The sequence below is a fragment of the Aulonocara stuartgranti genome (assembly GCF_965226115.1).
Source record: "Aulonocara stuartgranti genome assembly, chromosome: 10".
Taxonomy (NCBI): Eukaryota; Metazoa; Chordata; class Actinopteri; order Cichliformes; family Cichlidae; genus Aulonocara; species Aulonocara stuartgranti.
In genome coordinates, this window is record NC_138946.1 from 6,217,521 (window position 1) to 6,234,428 (window position 16,908).

At 39.1% G+C, this 16,908-nt stretch overlaps 1 protein-coding gene across 2 annotated transcripts in view; it reads left to right on the top strand.

The window, feature by feature from the left end:
• tmem132e (transmembrane protein 132E) overlaps window positions 1–16,908 on the top strand; it is a 440,362-nt gene that overhangs the window by 277,430 nt on the left and 146,024 nt on the right. The gene's annotated exons all lie outside the window — the stretch shown is intronic.

The window sequence follows — 16,908 nt, forward strand, 5'->3', positions numbered from 1 at the left end:
CTGTGAGGCAAAATTATGTTGGGATGGAATCCACATTTGTTTTTTTTAGTGCGGACAAAAGATTTTGACAAACAGACCAGTGCTTTTTGTACGATAGCAGGCATGCAGTTGATTTAATCAGTTTTTTTTTTGACTACACAATAAGTGATAATGGACCTGATGGTGCCCCTAATTATCTCAGGACTGTGTCATCTACAACAACAGTTGCTTCAGGCAAGAGGACACTCTGCATGATCTTGAATTATCTGTTTATGTGGTTCCCTGATAGCAGCACTGAGCTAATACACTTTTCCCTCGTATTGTAAATCAGTCCTGCACAGTTTTTGTAGCCACAACAAAAACTAACCCGTGTGATGATAGAGCAGCTTTACTATAAAGATAGACCTAAATGATTGAGATGCACCAATAGTAATTTTTCCAATTTAATGTAATTTGTTATTTAACTAACAATTTGACCATTTAAACTAAACCCGTCACGTGTCAGTGTTTTCTCAAAAAAATGCACAACATCACAAGGCACCGGGGTTCATTTAGGCAATGAAAAGTTTCTGTCTTTGTTACTCAGATGCAAGCCACACTGAAAGCCCTGCGACTGTAATGTTCAGCATGTCTGAGGAAATGCAATTGTTGGAAAGATGAAAAATGAGAATGATATTAGAGGAACAGTCATGTTGTTGTCTAAATCAAAAGGTTTATCCTCTGTACTATGGGGATATTAGAGTCGGACTCAGCTTGCCAGCCTCTTACGTCTTGATACTTCCATCCATCAACGCTCCTCAAATGGACTTTGTCAGCTTAAGCTGCAGTTTGACTCTCAGTATTTTGATGTTTTATTATAGTTTTCAGTGGGTCACAACACTTCTATCACAGTAGAAGTCCCACATAGGCAAGCCATGAAGGGAAAAAAAGGCTGTGAACAGAAGCTTTACTTTATTTAGTCATTAAATTAGTGGAATGATCTTCACTTAATGCAGTTTTGTCTGACTAATAACCATTTTTTTACTACTTTGATAGGTTCAGTGTCAGCCTGATTTATGTTATGGAGACCCAAATGTGCATACATATCTCCATAGTACAGTCACTTTGGACTACAATTGTGTGTTCTAGAATTTATAATTCTAAAACAACTACAGCACAGTCAGTCTATATATAGGCATTGTCTCATATACAGGCACTGAAAATGAATGAACTAATGGAAACTCCAATGTGGTAATAAGACTGTTTTGAGCATATCGGTTTCTTTAAGCTGTGCTGGCATGCAGCACATTGCAACAACAGTTACGTCAAACCAGTAGCAACAGAGCTGTAGCACATCTGAGTCACATGCGAACCTTTTTTTCTTTTATTTTCAGACTCGCAAATACAATAATTGTGGTGATTAAAACCTGTGCGGGTCTACTTTTTCCAGTGCAGAAAATTGATCAAGAATCAACAATAGTATCATTTAATTTGATTGTTATCATTGTTATTATACAATTTCTTAACAAAAATATCAGTATAATCCTCCTCAGTTTTATGTCACAGTTCAATTTTTATGTACTAATAATGCTTGTCTGCTGAAATCTAAAATGCTTCAACACATTCAGATAACGAGGGAACTGGAAAAACATCATAATAACGTTTTTTTTTTTTAAATCCAGTCACAGTCAGGTGACCATACCTGATATTTTCCCCTGTGTCTCTGTTATTTGTCCCTTCTATAGGAATAGTGAGGCATGCACTGAGCTATTCTAGATCTTGGTGCAGTTGTTAGTACTGTTACATCAGAGCAAAATGATTAATTGCTAGACGTTGCTTTTCTCCAGTCCAAAGATGTGCTTGTTAGGTTTACTGGTGATTATGAACTGGCCTTATGTTACACTGCAGCCACAGTGGTTGCAGACTGCAACACAAACAGAAGTGTTGTGACAGTGTGCAATGAGCTGTTCTGCAAACACTCAAAGTTGGCAGCCATCTTCAACGTTCAGTTCAGTCACTGGGCAACAACTTTTTTTCCTAATTGCAAGGAGGTTGACATCCTATTTTCATTCGATTGCGACTGAGCCATTAGTCTTGTGATTTGCTGGTAACCTGTGCAGGATGCACCCCACCTCCCGCCCTGTAACAGTTGCAATGGGCTCTGGCCCACCAGCAACCCTGAGGTAGATAAGTGGTTAATTTGATTTTATAAGAGCCCAATCGGAGTGAAATGACAGGGAGACTTTCATACTGCCAATATATATAACACTTACATCACTACATCTCGATATTCTTCATTTGCATTTTGGCATTTCAGTGCAGGCTGTAAAAAGGACAAAGGTCTTATGCCACAGTTAAATGAAAAGTGGGTGCTACAGTCTTGTGATGAGGTCTGATATCCTCGGGTCTCACTTTAACCATTCCTCGATGTGTTTACTGTGTCTGGCTATTCTGTCAGTCTCCTTTCCTTTTGCCAGCTCTCTTAGATGGCTGAGGACAAGTAACACTGCCACCGCTAATCTCCCATTCCCATGTTTTATCACCGTGACAGAGAGGGAGTTGTGATAGTGCACTCTGTAGGCTGAGTAATCCTTTTGACAAAATTGCAAGCAGTGTTTATTCAATGCCTTTGACTGCAGCACAGAGGAGAGGCGTCATATCTAGAATAGAAAGCATAAACTGGCAACCTGGACACATTTCTGGGAACAGCAGCCTTGACATTTTTTTTTAGCCTTGGCTTTTACAGTGGTGCACCAGTGTTTGGCAGAGTGTTGTCAACTTGGTTTGAAATATCTTCATCCAGTGCCACGTGTTGAGGTTCAGATAGGGTTTATTTTTTCTTGATGTCAAATAGTTTGTTACTTAATAGTTTATTCCTCCAATGGCACTGCAGCCTATCCCAGTAGAGATCAGGCAACAAAACACTGTGACATTTACCCATCCATCTATCCATTAGGGCTGCCACGATTAGTCGACTAGTCACGATTATGTCGACGATTTTAATAGTCGACGACTAATTTAATAGTCGACGCATCGTTTGAAGCTTTGTAAGATCACAAAGGACGCAGGAATGAGTAGTAGGATTTAAGAGTGTAATAACGGACTGAAACAGAAGATGGCAGCACTGCATGTACAAGGATGCCAGCTGCCGTTAAACCCCGAAGAAGAAGAAGCTGTGTCCCAGAATTCATAGCGCAGCTGTCAACAATGGCGGCAGCTAGTTAGTTTTAACTTTACTCTTATTATTCTTTCTGGGTCACAAAATAAACGTTTAACATATTTTCAGGCGAGAATGTAGCTGTGTAAACCTCAAATATCTGCTCAGTTTATCAAGACACCACATATTTTCAAAAGCGCTCCGACGTTTTCGGAGACGTCTGTTACCCACTAGCTCGTTAGCTAGGCGGGGGCAAGGCTAACTAGAGCCGTGAGAACACTGGACTCCCGGCAAATCGTTTTCAAACCCACCGCCGTCTTTCGCTAGTCAGGTTAAACATATATATAAGTCACTTAGATAACTTAAAAATGTTATTGTTTGGCTTTCTTTAGTATTTTATTTGTTCCTGAGTAAATCGGTTTGGCTGAGATTAAAGTTATAGTTTTTGCACAGCTAAAACTGTCAAGCAGCCAGCTGATCATCAGAAGTTTGAGATAATATACTCCGGTGTCCTGTTATATTTTCGAAAGCAAGGAGTTTATTAAACTTCACCGAAACAATCTGCAAATTTCATTAAAAATTAATAAACTACCATCTTGTCTTTATTTTTAGTTAGCACAAACACTTCAAGCTGTAAGCTAATGATAGTTATATAAGACCAGATGCTGCTGGTGCAATAAGCTGTACGCTGTACGTCCAATGGATGATGATCTGATTAGTCGACTAATCGCAAAAATAATCGGTGACTAGTCGACTATCAAAATAATCGTTTGTGGCAGCCCTACTATCCATCCATTCATTAATCCATCCATCCATCATCTATCCATACATATTTTTTTTACATTTATCTAGGACTGGGTTGTGGTAGCAGCAGAGGTGTTTCCAAGCTAGCCAAAAGATGTAATCTCGCCAGCATGTCCTGGGTCTGCCCCGGGACCTCCGGGGTGGGACTCACCTCACCAATGAGGTGCCCAGGAAGCTTGCTTACGAGATGCCCAAGCCACTTCAACCAGCTCTTTTTGATGTAGCGGTTTTAGCTCATTCAGAATCACCACTTAGCTTAGTCTTTGGACTCTGGCAGGAAACTAGTGCACTGGGAGAACACATAAACGTCTATCACATAGGCCTAGTACTAAAAAAGTAATATTATTCCATACTAAATTGTGAGTTAGAGCAGTTTCATGCTTGGATCACAAGTCTTGTACTCTATACCTGAATTCCCCGATGCCTTTTTCCCCTACAAAGTAACCATTAGTGTCTTTGCAGTCTCCTTCGAAGCAACTCAAGTAGGCCTCTGCCCCGTTTAATGGTCTGAAAACAAAAGCACAGACTTCTTCCCTCTCAAGGGCCATTAGAGAACAATGCTCAATCTGACATTTACAACATCCACTTAACCAGCGTCTACGTTGGCAACGTTCTTTGTCATCCACCTAGTCCTTTTGTCTCGGCTATTTGATCCATAAACAAACATTCTCCTTACCCTCCCATTCATTTTTCAAACCCACAGCCATAATATCTCCCCAGACAGCAAGCGCTACCCCATATATGCTTCTAAGCGGTGAGCTCCGGCGCTTTCCATTAGCCACACGAGCAAAGCGTTAACCTTCGCCTTTGTAGCATAGCAGGAAAATGGCTCTGGAGGGATGGTTGTTTCCTGCATTCACCGTGGTTCTTCAGTGGGGTAAAGTTCCTGAGTGCTTTTAAAGTCAAGAATCTGAGACTATTGTTCTTTCAATCAATAAAATATGTGCCTTCACGTGTCAGGGTTTTGTGAATATTTAATCTCGCTGCTTTTATCTGCCAATTCACTACAGAAGGATCAGGATATCTTTTCTTGTCAGTGACTTTGAATTGTTTCCTTTTATATGCTCCATTTGAAGACAGGAAACAGTAAACTTAAAATCACAAAGGGACTAGAAAAGCCCACATCAAGGTGCTTTTTTTCATGTGAGGCACATTTCTGCTCACAAACCATTCCCGTCTTATGTTTTGGCTCACATGTATTGTTGTTAATATCTCATAATTACAGAATTGATGCAAATGAGGGTCACATATTTAGGATCAGAATTAAAAAATCTTTTTTATTATATTATACTGATATTGACATAAAGTCAATAGTATAGTGATTAGTATTGTAAAGTAAATGAAGAACATTTTTGATTCGTAATCAAATGCATAAAGGTTTTAAGCCTTCCATATGAATAATTGCAGCACATTTCAGCATACACCAATAAGGCACAACAATAAAACCTAATATTGTATAGGTTCACCTGTTAAGGCCAAAGCAGCTCTGATCCACTGGGAAATGCTTGGATTGGGATGTTCTGTGTTTGGCACTGGGACATTGACAGTGGTCCTGGGTTTGTTATTAGGACCTAGATTGACACACATGTGAATCTGAGGAGTTGGAGGCCAGGACCTCACCTTTGTTCTTCAAATGGTTTCTGAGCAGTCCTTACTATGTGGTGAACCACGTTACCTTGCTGTGGGAGACCACTGCCATTGTGGAGTGTTGAAGGGTGTTAGGTTGGTGGTCTACAGCAATGCTGAGGCGGTTTGCAGTTGTCAACGCAGCATCCACATGAGTAGACCCAAGGTTCTGCAGAAGAGCAAGGGATTTAAATGTGATTGTTGGTTTGTTGATCAAGTCACATGTTATTGGTTTTCATGGGTTGATGTAGTTTTGAGGTATCTGTTACGTTATGGCGTTGTTTTTGTTGCAGTGGCTGTAAAACTGTTAGATTGCTGTTGGTTCAGGAATTTTGGGGCTTTGAGAAAATGGCAAAAAGCTTTCTGACACTTTTTGTTTAAAATAAGCATTTTTTAAAATCCTGTATTCTGATTCGGTAAGTTCACTTTAATATCAATGAAAATGTTAATAGTTACTGAGTTAAATGTCTTATTTTCCAACATAATAAATTTTGGTTTTCTTTTGCAGCAAAATTCACAATGTCCTTGTACTCTTTCTCTTTTTTCTCCCACGTCTTAGAAAACAGCTGCAAAATCACAAAAAATACGACTAGAAGCTTTGAAAATAATGAAAGAATTCAAAATGAAACACTGATCATCCATAATTGCACATTACAACCTCATGCAATGACACAAAATGACTCACTCGGCACACTTCATTGCCAAACAATAGCAGAATAAACAGAAGAAAAAAATATGCAATTGTCTCAAAATGAATGAAGATAAGTATAACATTTACATAAAATAATATGATGTATCAAAAATAAATAACTATCAATGTACTGTTGTTATGTAAAGCAAATTATTGTGCAAATGAGTATATGGAGCTGGCAAACAACATAATAAGATACTGAAGAATCTGATAAAAGCAGCATGTTTGCGTCTTCTGATTGGTGGGCCTGTGGATGTTTTAAGCTTTTGCTAACAAGGGAAACTAGCATTTAGAGCAGGGTGGGTTATTCATTTTCCCCGAGGTGGCCACATGAGGAACTGAGAATGTTGTGGGGCCACAGCGATAAGGTTAACTCAGCTCTTCTTAGTATTAACAGATTATTAAGATTATCTCTTTATAAGCTATTGGCCCTCCAAAACAGTCCCAGTTTCTCATGTGGCTGCTTGGGAAAATGAGTTATCCATCCCTGATTTAGTGGTTTCTGCTAACAAACCGTGATTTGGAAGAAGCTCGGCACGGGATTTAGTGAGATTTGATTATCTTATTCTACGCACTGAGAGCGTTGATGTCATTCTTTCATTTTGCATCTGAACACTATTCCAGAAAAAAACATCTGTTTTTACACAGAAGATATTCTGTTTCATTTACTGCAGATTTGATTATGATTATGATTTCATTTTTTAAAAACTCTGTTCTGCAAACAATTATAATTCTGCTTCTTTTTGCAGTACAAGCCAGACGAAAAGCACCTTTTTCTCTCGGCCTCAAAATCTTTAAAACAATCTGTTTAATTGCACTAAAGATTTTATGGATATTTTTCCCTCTCTGAGTGTTTTCTTCACATCACCACACCCAGTAATCAACTTCGACACAAAGCCTTTAGACCCATTAAAACTATTATGATGTCCCACTCTCACACTTCTGGGACCGAGTGCATCTTGTCATTGTACCTTGCTGATAGGAATTTAACTGCCCTCTGTTTTAGTCACATTAATGGAAAAGAGATTAAGTCAAAGAGCATGCCAATCACTGTTAATTAAGGCAATGGATCTGTTGTCATTTGTCCTAAATAATTATTGTTGTCTTTATCTTTGCACACATTATTTAATTCATTATCCAATCTGCATAAATTGGTGTTTGGCTTCTTTGTTTATTCATGATTTGTCTTCTTCCTTGAATGCTTTCTGATCTCACAGAGTAATGCAGTGACATTGTAGTTTTGATGAAAAGTGCTGGAAATCAATAGCTGACAAAGCCTCCATCGAAATGAACAAACAGATCAATTACATGCAAAGAGCTCAAATTCCTGTTTTGTCTTTAGATAAAGACTAAATCTTTACACTCAAAATAACCTGCAAACTATTTGTTTTTCATCATTTTCGCTGAGGTACTGTGTATTTAACACTACGAGGAATAAATGGCATCCAGATGATATCTCTGCTAGCCCTCCTCTCGTGTTAGGGTCGGCACCGACCCATTTTAAATTTCAAATGCATTCTTATTTTGCATGTTTTTTGCAGTATACCTGCACAAAAACAAAACAAAATAAACACGGGCATGTGAGGTGAATTCACTATTTGAGTGGCCATTTGACTTCCAGAGTGCACATTTACAATTTGCAGCATACAAAAAATGAGAAGAAGATTCACAGTGAGCTAAGTTCTGGATCATATTTTTGGTGAAAATGAAGGAGAGGACACAGAGCAGCATAGCGATTCAGATGGGCAGGTTTCTAAGGAGGAAGACAATGTGGACTATCATCCAGAAGACACAGACACATCTGATCAGAGGTGGAGGTCGCTGGTGCTGAAGCTACTCCTGCTGAAAGATTCAAGTCCAAAAATGGTAAGATCTTTTGGAGCTCAGTACCTCATGATGTACATGGCAGGGCAGCTGCTGCAAATGTCATCAAAATGACCCCTGGAATCACAAGGTTTGCTCTGACCAAAGTCAGTGACATCAAGAGATGTTTTGAGATATTTATGCCATTGTCACTAGAAAGAATCATCATTACTATGATAAACCTTGAAGGAAAAAAAGTCCATGGCGACATGATGAGGAATACCTGGATGCTTTCATTGTTCTTGCTGGAGTGTACAGATGCTGCAATGAGGCCACTGATCGTCTATGGGATGCATCGACAGGCAGAAACATTTTCTGGGCAACGATGTCACTTCACACATTTGATATCATTTTGATTCAAGAGTCCTCAGATTTGACAACAGAGAGACCAGACCAAGGTCTGACAAGCTTGCTCCCATCAGGGATGTCTGGGAGAGATGGGTGCAGCTTCTTCCACTGATGTTCATCCCAGGGCCAGTGACAGTGGATGAATGTCTTGTCCACTTTTTGAGGAAAATGCCCCTTCCGGCAATATATACCCAGTAAGCAAGGGAAAAACGGCAGAAAAATCTGGGAAGCCTGTGATGCAAAAACCAACTATGCCTGGAATGTACAGATTTTCACAGTCAAAGCTGCGAGTGGCACCCCTGAGAAGAAACAATGAAAATCTGTGGTCCTCCATATGACCACTGGACTGCAAGATCACAATATCAGCTGTGATATTTTATTTGATTTTATTTTTTACCAGATATGACCTCGGACAAGAACTTCACAAAGGAAACTGAGGTGAAGCTGTATCATTGGGAAGTGATAAAAAGCCCACAATTACCCACGGCTATAACCAAAACAAAGGAGGAGAGGACTTTTTCTTTTTTTCAGTTTATATTAAAGGTCTACTGCTGAAAAAAAAAACTTTTTTTGTCTTTTCTTGATGTAAATGTCTATGGGTCGAAATTGACCCGTAACACCATCGATGTCATTTTAGTTATTAATCTTAAAATGAAAAAAATCAATAAAACAGATTTATTTAAGAGATGTGTCCTATACCCCTCAGTAATACTCAGGTAACACAGAAACCTTTTATTTATTAATATGATTCTCTTGAGGTTAATTTTACAATTTTTTTTTAATTGAAATCGAGGGGTATAGTGACAAAAAAAGACCCAGAGGCCCACACCAAAAGTATTAAAACCAACATTTTCATGGATAAGGAAGCCTAACAAGGTAACCAAGAGATGAGAAACAAATTGGATGATAACTTATTGTTTTTAGTATATTTTATAGCTGATTTAATTCACGGGTCAAAACCGACCCGCTAACATAAGAGATGATAACAGAAAGCTAACACGAGAGGAAGGCTAGACTCATTCAGAGTGTCACAACAGACGAATTCAAAAGTGTTTACAGATTTGGAGAGTGTGTGTGATATTATGCACATAATAAATCGGCTTTGTCTTCACTGAATGCCCTTTTTAAGCTTTTAAAAAGAAATGAGAAATTGCAGTTTTCAGCTCCATTTAGACAAAATGTAAAAATAAATGTAATGAAAAACTCCAGATTTCATGTGTCTCGTACGGATCCAGTGCACCGGATGAATGGAACGTTTCTATCCCACGAACGTGTACATGAAACAAAATAACTGATACAACGTAAAAGGAAAGGGCTTATTGTGAATAAGCATGTTGGGTCTCCTGTAAGTGAACACAACTGTTATGTTCAACTAAATTGCGACTTGTCAGTGTTTTATTAATCTGTTACACTTTAGTTTCAACAAACTTGTGAAGTGAAGCAGAAGTGTTTTTCTGTAGATACTCTTGAACATAAGTTGGTTTTTGTGACAGCTTGTTTTATTATCTAATCATGCAGATCATTTTGGTTTGATTTGGTTTTATGAAAGTGATGTTTAAGAATACACAATCATTCCATTGAAACAAATCTTTTACCTTTAACCATTGTGGCACTGCATAAGGTGTTTAGTTCTCTCTACAATGGGCAGATGGAAAAAACAATCATTAAATGTGCTCTTTACCTGAGAACTTGTACAACTATCAGCTGACTTAATTTCACATGAAGGGGGAAAAAGCATCTTTTTGAAAAGTAATTCTGAAGATAAAGTGCAAACCATCTCCAGACCAGAAACAACTATCCTTTCAAACATTAAAGCTGTCGGAGCACTTGCAAACACAACACCCTGACCTTTTTTTATGCACAATTCATGATGCTAACACGCAGCTTCCAAGTGAAGAACTCCTAACAAGAATGATATTAAAGTTAAATGTATGCTGACCCATCAAAGCAGCCAAAGCTTGACTTTCAGTCAGTAACAAAAGCAGAAATGAGCAGCAAGGCTTGTAGGCTTGTCACTGTGAAAGTGTAAAATCAAGAGGTGTCTTCATGAATGTACACTGAATGCAAAGAGTTTACAACACGATCAAAACTGCTGGTTACACTGAAGAGCAGGAGGATCTGATTATGCAGGGAATATCTGAAAAATTTCACCGTTTCTGAAGAAAAAACGATCTGGGGACAGATTATCGAAAGAATATATCATCATCTGTCCCTTCACCATCAGCCATGGTAGAACCAGTATTATGGTGGAGGCTTGTATTAGGGCTGTTCGTTATAACGATATATATCGGATGACGATATAAAAACATCTATCGTTTCATTTTACGCTATCGTTTGTTTCGTGGTGTTGCAAAGTAACTGTTTTCATCGTTTTGATGGTCACTGTAGTGGCTATATTAATTTCTTAAAGTTCTCTATTTCTCTTATATTTAATATAACCACACTACGGACGGACAAGCGCCTGTTTTTATGCGTTGTTGTTAGCAACAACGATGGTAAAACCATCACGTGTCCGCTTGTTTATTTTTCACATAAACCTTTCACAATAAAGCTCAAGATCCTCTTGAGACTTTTCAAAATAAAAGAGTATGCAGAGTGTTTACCGATGAGAAGCAAAAAAGAGTCGTCAGGTGCTAAAAAATAAACCTTAGACTCAAATGTTAGAACAGGCTTTTCCCTGCAGCACGTCGCAAAGAAAACGGCGGCTGTTACAACCTATGTCTAAAAATGTGTAGTTTCATGCATCGGTAAAACACTCGACTCCAGATACACGACGCCCAGCTGGAAACACTTCAGCTACCCGAGATTCACAGAATTTAAAGAAAATGTTACATTTTTGTGATTTATATCGTTATCGGACGATAGATGTTTTATATCGGGATATGAGATTTTGGTCATATCGCACAGCCCTAGCTTGTATGGCTGCTCACAGTGCAAATGGATGATAATGGCCAAACAGTTACTGATCTAACTCAGATACTGACTCTTGGTATCAGAACCGTCTGTGTATAGACGACTGCTGGTGCAGTCTCTATTGTATTCATAGTACTTACATCATATTATAGTATTTTCAGTAAGTGGAGTTGCTACAACATTTTAACTTGCAAATATTTAGTTTTAGATAGTCCTTAAGGCGTGTCATCATTACAGTTCTTGCAATTGCTATTTAATTGTTTAGAATTCTTCAAAGATGCTTTACTTTCTTGCTCTTTGCCAGTGTTTTATCAAAGTAGCAGATGTGATTTGTGTTGGTCTTCTTAGCCTCCAGTCTCTTCTCTTAATGACTAAACATTTGTGTTACAAATTCTTTAATCTACCACCACAGAGAAGAGACTGCACTACTTTGCCGCTATGAAGCTCTTGCACCCTAGGCCACTGCTTGTCCAAGTGCAGCAAGTGTTTCTTCTCAACATCCCTTTTTCTAGTTTGTTGTTATGGTGATTTGGGAGAGAGTTGTGTAACCCATCACCATAGTAACATAAGTAAAAGCTGCGTGCTTGTGTGACAGTGATATGAAGGAAATCTGAAACAAAGATATCCTTTTCTCCTTCCCTCGAGCACCGAGCCTCTCCATTCAGAAGGCTTTGGGGGTGGCCATGACACTATGAAGGCCTGCCATACAATAGACCTCTGCAACAATAGACCAAAGGCTGCTGCTGCTGTTGTTGTTTTATTTGAAATGCATTGCAAGCAGTGAATGAGCTGTGAAACCAAGATGTCATGTGTGTATCCTGTGAGGGGGAAATAGCAGTGTTGATTTAGTTAGAGCCTCTTGACCTGAAAATAAAGGATATTTGATGTCATGCGAATATATTTTACACTAGAGACTCTACTGAGGTGTCTTTGTACCCTTTGAACAAATATGTGGGCATGAATGGAAACGGACATTTGCGGCTGTATCAAAAAGGTCTGCTAAAATAGGAGAATTGCTATCTGACCATATGTCATCTTGATTGCATCTTATACTAATCTTAAAATTGTGGCCTTTAGGTATTAAGTCAGCTGTACCCACGTCTCCGCTCATTTCCACTGTCTCCGTGTTTACTGTCTGTCTTTTCCCAAGTATGATAGCAGATAATGGATAAGAGAATGTGGCAGTCACATCTGGCATGTTGTAGACTCTGTCATTTAACCCCTTAATACCTGGTATATCATAATTAATGAGTTTCTGTGAGATTTTGACACCTCCACATCATCAGTGGGATTTTTATTCCCCGCTCAAAAACATAAATAAATTGCACAATTTATTTTTAACCAGTAAATTACAAAAAATAAAGGAAATATCCTCCTAAGACCCGAACTCTTTCATGGCATGCACTTTTAATTTCTCTTTGCTATTTTGGCCTGATTGGGACCTGATTAAGTTATAGGTTTGTGTCCCACTTACTTTATTTCTCTTTGTTTGAACTTACCCACTTTGATTTTCACCTCCATCACTGCTTGGTTTAGGATGAGACTGGTTTGTTTGTCCAGTGTCTTTATGTAATGCCAAGAGGTCCGTGTGTGACGAGCTGAAAGGAGGCCTCTCCCACTGGCACTAATGGCAGCTTGTGCATTTCTGCTTAGGCCAATCACCCAGTCACATGGTTTATACACACTGAGGATAATTGCATTCATTTGAAAAGCATAACTAACAAACTTGCAGGTTTCGTCTGCTAGTCGTGGCAACTCGTCTCCTTCTTGCTGCCATTCAACAACAAGTATTTACATAAATGCAGCACAAAATACAAAAATGGACTCTAAAGTTCAAGTGAAGCAAGAAAAAAAAAGATTTTAAATCGGTGTATTCGACAGTTACTATTTCTATAACCTAAGTTCCCCTGTTAAAGAGGTCATTTGAATGTTTCTCTCACAATGAACCTGAAATGGCCTTGAGCTAAAATGCAGAGTGCATCTGTGTGAGCAGAGCTTAAAAGAGTGGGAAGAGAAGCCGCAAGGGCTTCCAAACAAAAATATTTTGCCAACAAGGAAATGAAATACGGCTTTCAAAACCAGTGGAAGCACGAGCAATACATACCTTCAGGTAAGAGTTAGAGGTAAAACCCAGATGGAAGATCCCAAGGACTCTCCCTCTCCATCTTCCTTTCAAAGCAAGCACTTTGGAGGGGCCTCAAGCAAGAAGCCAAAATGATTGCAGTCACACTTGCTGCCTCTCAGGTGTAAAGTAGGATGTGGTTTAAACTATTCCGGCTCGCTAATAGCTTTCTTGAACAAACAAAGGTTTCACAAATGTTAATACCATGACTAAATGAAATGCATACCAGCGAAGGGATGAAGAGTATCCCCACCGGCAATGAAATTTAATGATCAGAGGCAGGGAAATCAAAAGCAGGGGAGGAAATATCCACCCCGATGTTGCCTTACAGCCCGTTGGCAAATAACATGCATGTCTGCAAACCAGTCTCATTTCCTCATCGCAGCTTTTCCCGAGGAGCCAAAACGAGGTCTCATTTTCATTTTGTCATTGGAGGAAAAAAAAGGATGACGAGATAATCAGACAAAGCTTTGGAAGGTTTAGCTGATCGCCCATAAATTAAAGTTCATTTTTACTAAAAATTGAATGCAACAGTTGTGTGACCTCATCATTGCAACCTAATTAATCCACAAAGGCACGAATGTCAAACAAATTAGGTCTGAAATCAATTTACCAAATGGATCCTCCAGAATCCAGCAGGCATGTCTGGTCAACGTTTGACAAGGTTATCGTTTTCCTAATTTATTTATTTTTTACTTTTCATTTGATATCCATGAGCGCTAAATTATTCAAATTCAAAGCTGCTCTTAATCATCCAAGAAACAAGAACAAAGTGAAGGGAATGAAACGCATCTGTCAGTGGATCTTTCCAAAAGCAAAGGTCATCTCGCCAACGTGGTCAGCACTTATTTTTCCCCCCTGATAATTAAGCGCTCTTTTGTGATTGGAGAGGGACCTCTTTGTAGGGGTGTAGCTGTGTGTGGCAGAGGAGCAAGCCACTGAGCTGTCCTTCACAGAAAATTAGTTTAACTACCTGAAAAATAATTCCATCAGATCACCGGCAGTGCAAGGAGCAGGCGAATGTTCCAATTATAAGCGAGGTGCTTTTTTCATATATTTGCTATGAGACGTTTAAATGTACGTCTCACAGCTTTAGCGGTGACCCTTAAATAATAATCAAAGATACTTCAGGGTTATTAAAGTTTGCATTCCAAGTCTTAAAATCGAGCAAATATGGTTACATAAAATGACACCGACAGATGGGAAAGAAACACAAGTAGTCAAACATAAAGAAAACCTCAGGTTAGGCATAAGGTATTAGGTTTATTGAACGTATTGAAAAACAAACAAAAAGACAAACTTTAAAAATATTACTTAATCTGCAAAAACATCCATCACACTTTCAGAGCAATTCTTTGATCTTATATCTTTGCCATATTTGTGCTGACGAATGCTAACACGCGGCTCAGACTGCGGTTGATATATTCTGGCTAAACTGTTGACTTGTTTCCAGTTTATCTGACAGCGTATGATTTTTTTTAGTCCCATCAGACGTTGCGTCTCAGCTGTCACTTTGTGAATGCCAACTGAGATGGAAGTATAACAGATAAAACTGACAACCAAGATAAGACGTGTATTTTCATGATGATTAACTATTCTTTAGGTTTCTGGTTGTTCTGGTCTGCATTCTTCTCAGGTTTCAGAACAGTAGTTTTATTAGATTATTATCTGAAATAAATTAAGGATAATGACCGATTTATATTGTATGTTTTGTTAGAACAAAGCCAACGACTCCTGTTAAAACCGTCTGTATTAATCCTTAAAGTTTTCTAACCACTGTGTTGTGTTAGTTTTAGATCTCACCCTGGGTCAACACACCTGAATCGCATAATTAGTTCATTCTCAGGTCTCTGGAGAACTTCAGGACATGCTGAGGAGGTAATTTAGCCATTTAAATCAGCTGTGTTGGATCAAGGACACATCTAAAACCTGCAGGACACCGGCCCTCGAGGCCTGGAGATACCCACCCCTGGTCTACAGTAATACTGCTACTGAAATGCTTTCAAAGTGTCAGCACCTCTATGAAAGCAGAGGGTTTTTTGTTTTTTTTTTACCGTTTTCTGTTCTGGAGTATTCAGGTGTGTGTTGACACAATGCCACAATCTTTCCAGGAGAACCCAGTGAATTCAGACCATGAAATGCTCAGAAAAACTGCAAAAAACCCAAGTGCCTCAAACTCTACGGGCCTCATTTAGCATGTTAAGGTTCATCAGAATACACTTAGAAAAACACTAAACAAGTGTGGGTGGTCTGGAAGAGTTTCCAGACAGAGCTCTGTGCTCTCTAAGAACATGACAGCACAACTTAGGTTTGCAAAGCTGCATCTAAAGAATCCACAAGACTTCTGGAATCATTTCCTTTGGTCTTCCACCAGAGAGACCAAAGCCTAGATGTTTGGCCACATTTAGAGAAGAGCAAGCAGAACCTGTGAAACGGCTCATACCAACTGTGAAGCACAGTGATGGAGGGGTGATTATTTGTGCTTGTTTTGCAGTCACTTAGTCAAAATTGAAGAGCTCTCTCCGCGTGCTAACGCTTGGCTGAAACTGGGTCATGCAACAGAACAATGATCACAAGCACAGCAGAATATCTACAACAGAATGGCTGAAAAAAAAGAAGATGGTGCAGTGGCCCAGTCAAGCTGCAACCCCCAACCTGACTGAAATGCTGCGGTGGGACCTTGCAAGAGCTGTGCATAATGGAATGCCTGCAAAGCAACCAGCAAAGAAGAGTGGGATAATTCCTCCACAGTCATATAGTGAACTTATACTTCTTGAAAACAATCACTTCATGTTATTGCTGCTCAAGGTGTTGTTTAAGCAACTGAATCATGGGGTGTACTTAATTTTTAACAAGACCACACAGAGTCGAGTGTAAACCTTTGTTTGCATGTGACTAGATAGATAGATAGATAGCATAAAACATGGGAGAAACTAAGCCAATTTGAAGTGCCTTAAGCCTGCATTCTATCTGAAGGCCATCAGATGATGATAGCTGTGGTCGCAAAGACTTTCAGCCAATGAGCATGCAGTTTAACAGTCAGACCCACCCTTCCTTCCTTCCTACCAAGATGGCGACAGCAGAAACGCCGAGTGTGCTTTTCATGGCCAGTCTTTTTTTCTTTTTTTTAATTTCTTCTTTAAAATAAATGTTGCTTGCATTTAGTCTTTCCATGACATATACGTGGCTAACACCAGAAGGGTGAAAACAAATATGGTAGTTAAAAGTATCTTTCTTCTAGTGGTGGATCCTGTTAAAATGTGCAGCCAAGCTTTATTATCCCCAAAAGGCTGCAATTAGAGCTGTGCTGCTGAATCTGGTAAAATACATTGAAAGACCGCCAATGTATAGCCTCCAAATCAGCATAATGTAACATTAATTAGACTCACTGTGATTACACTGAAAGTCTGAAAGGTTTTGCCAGGG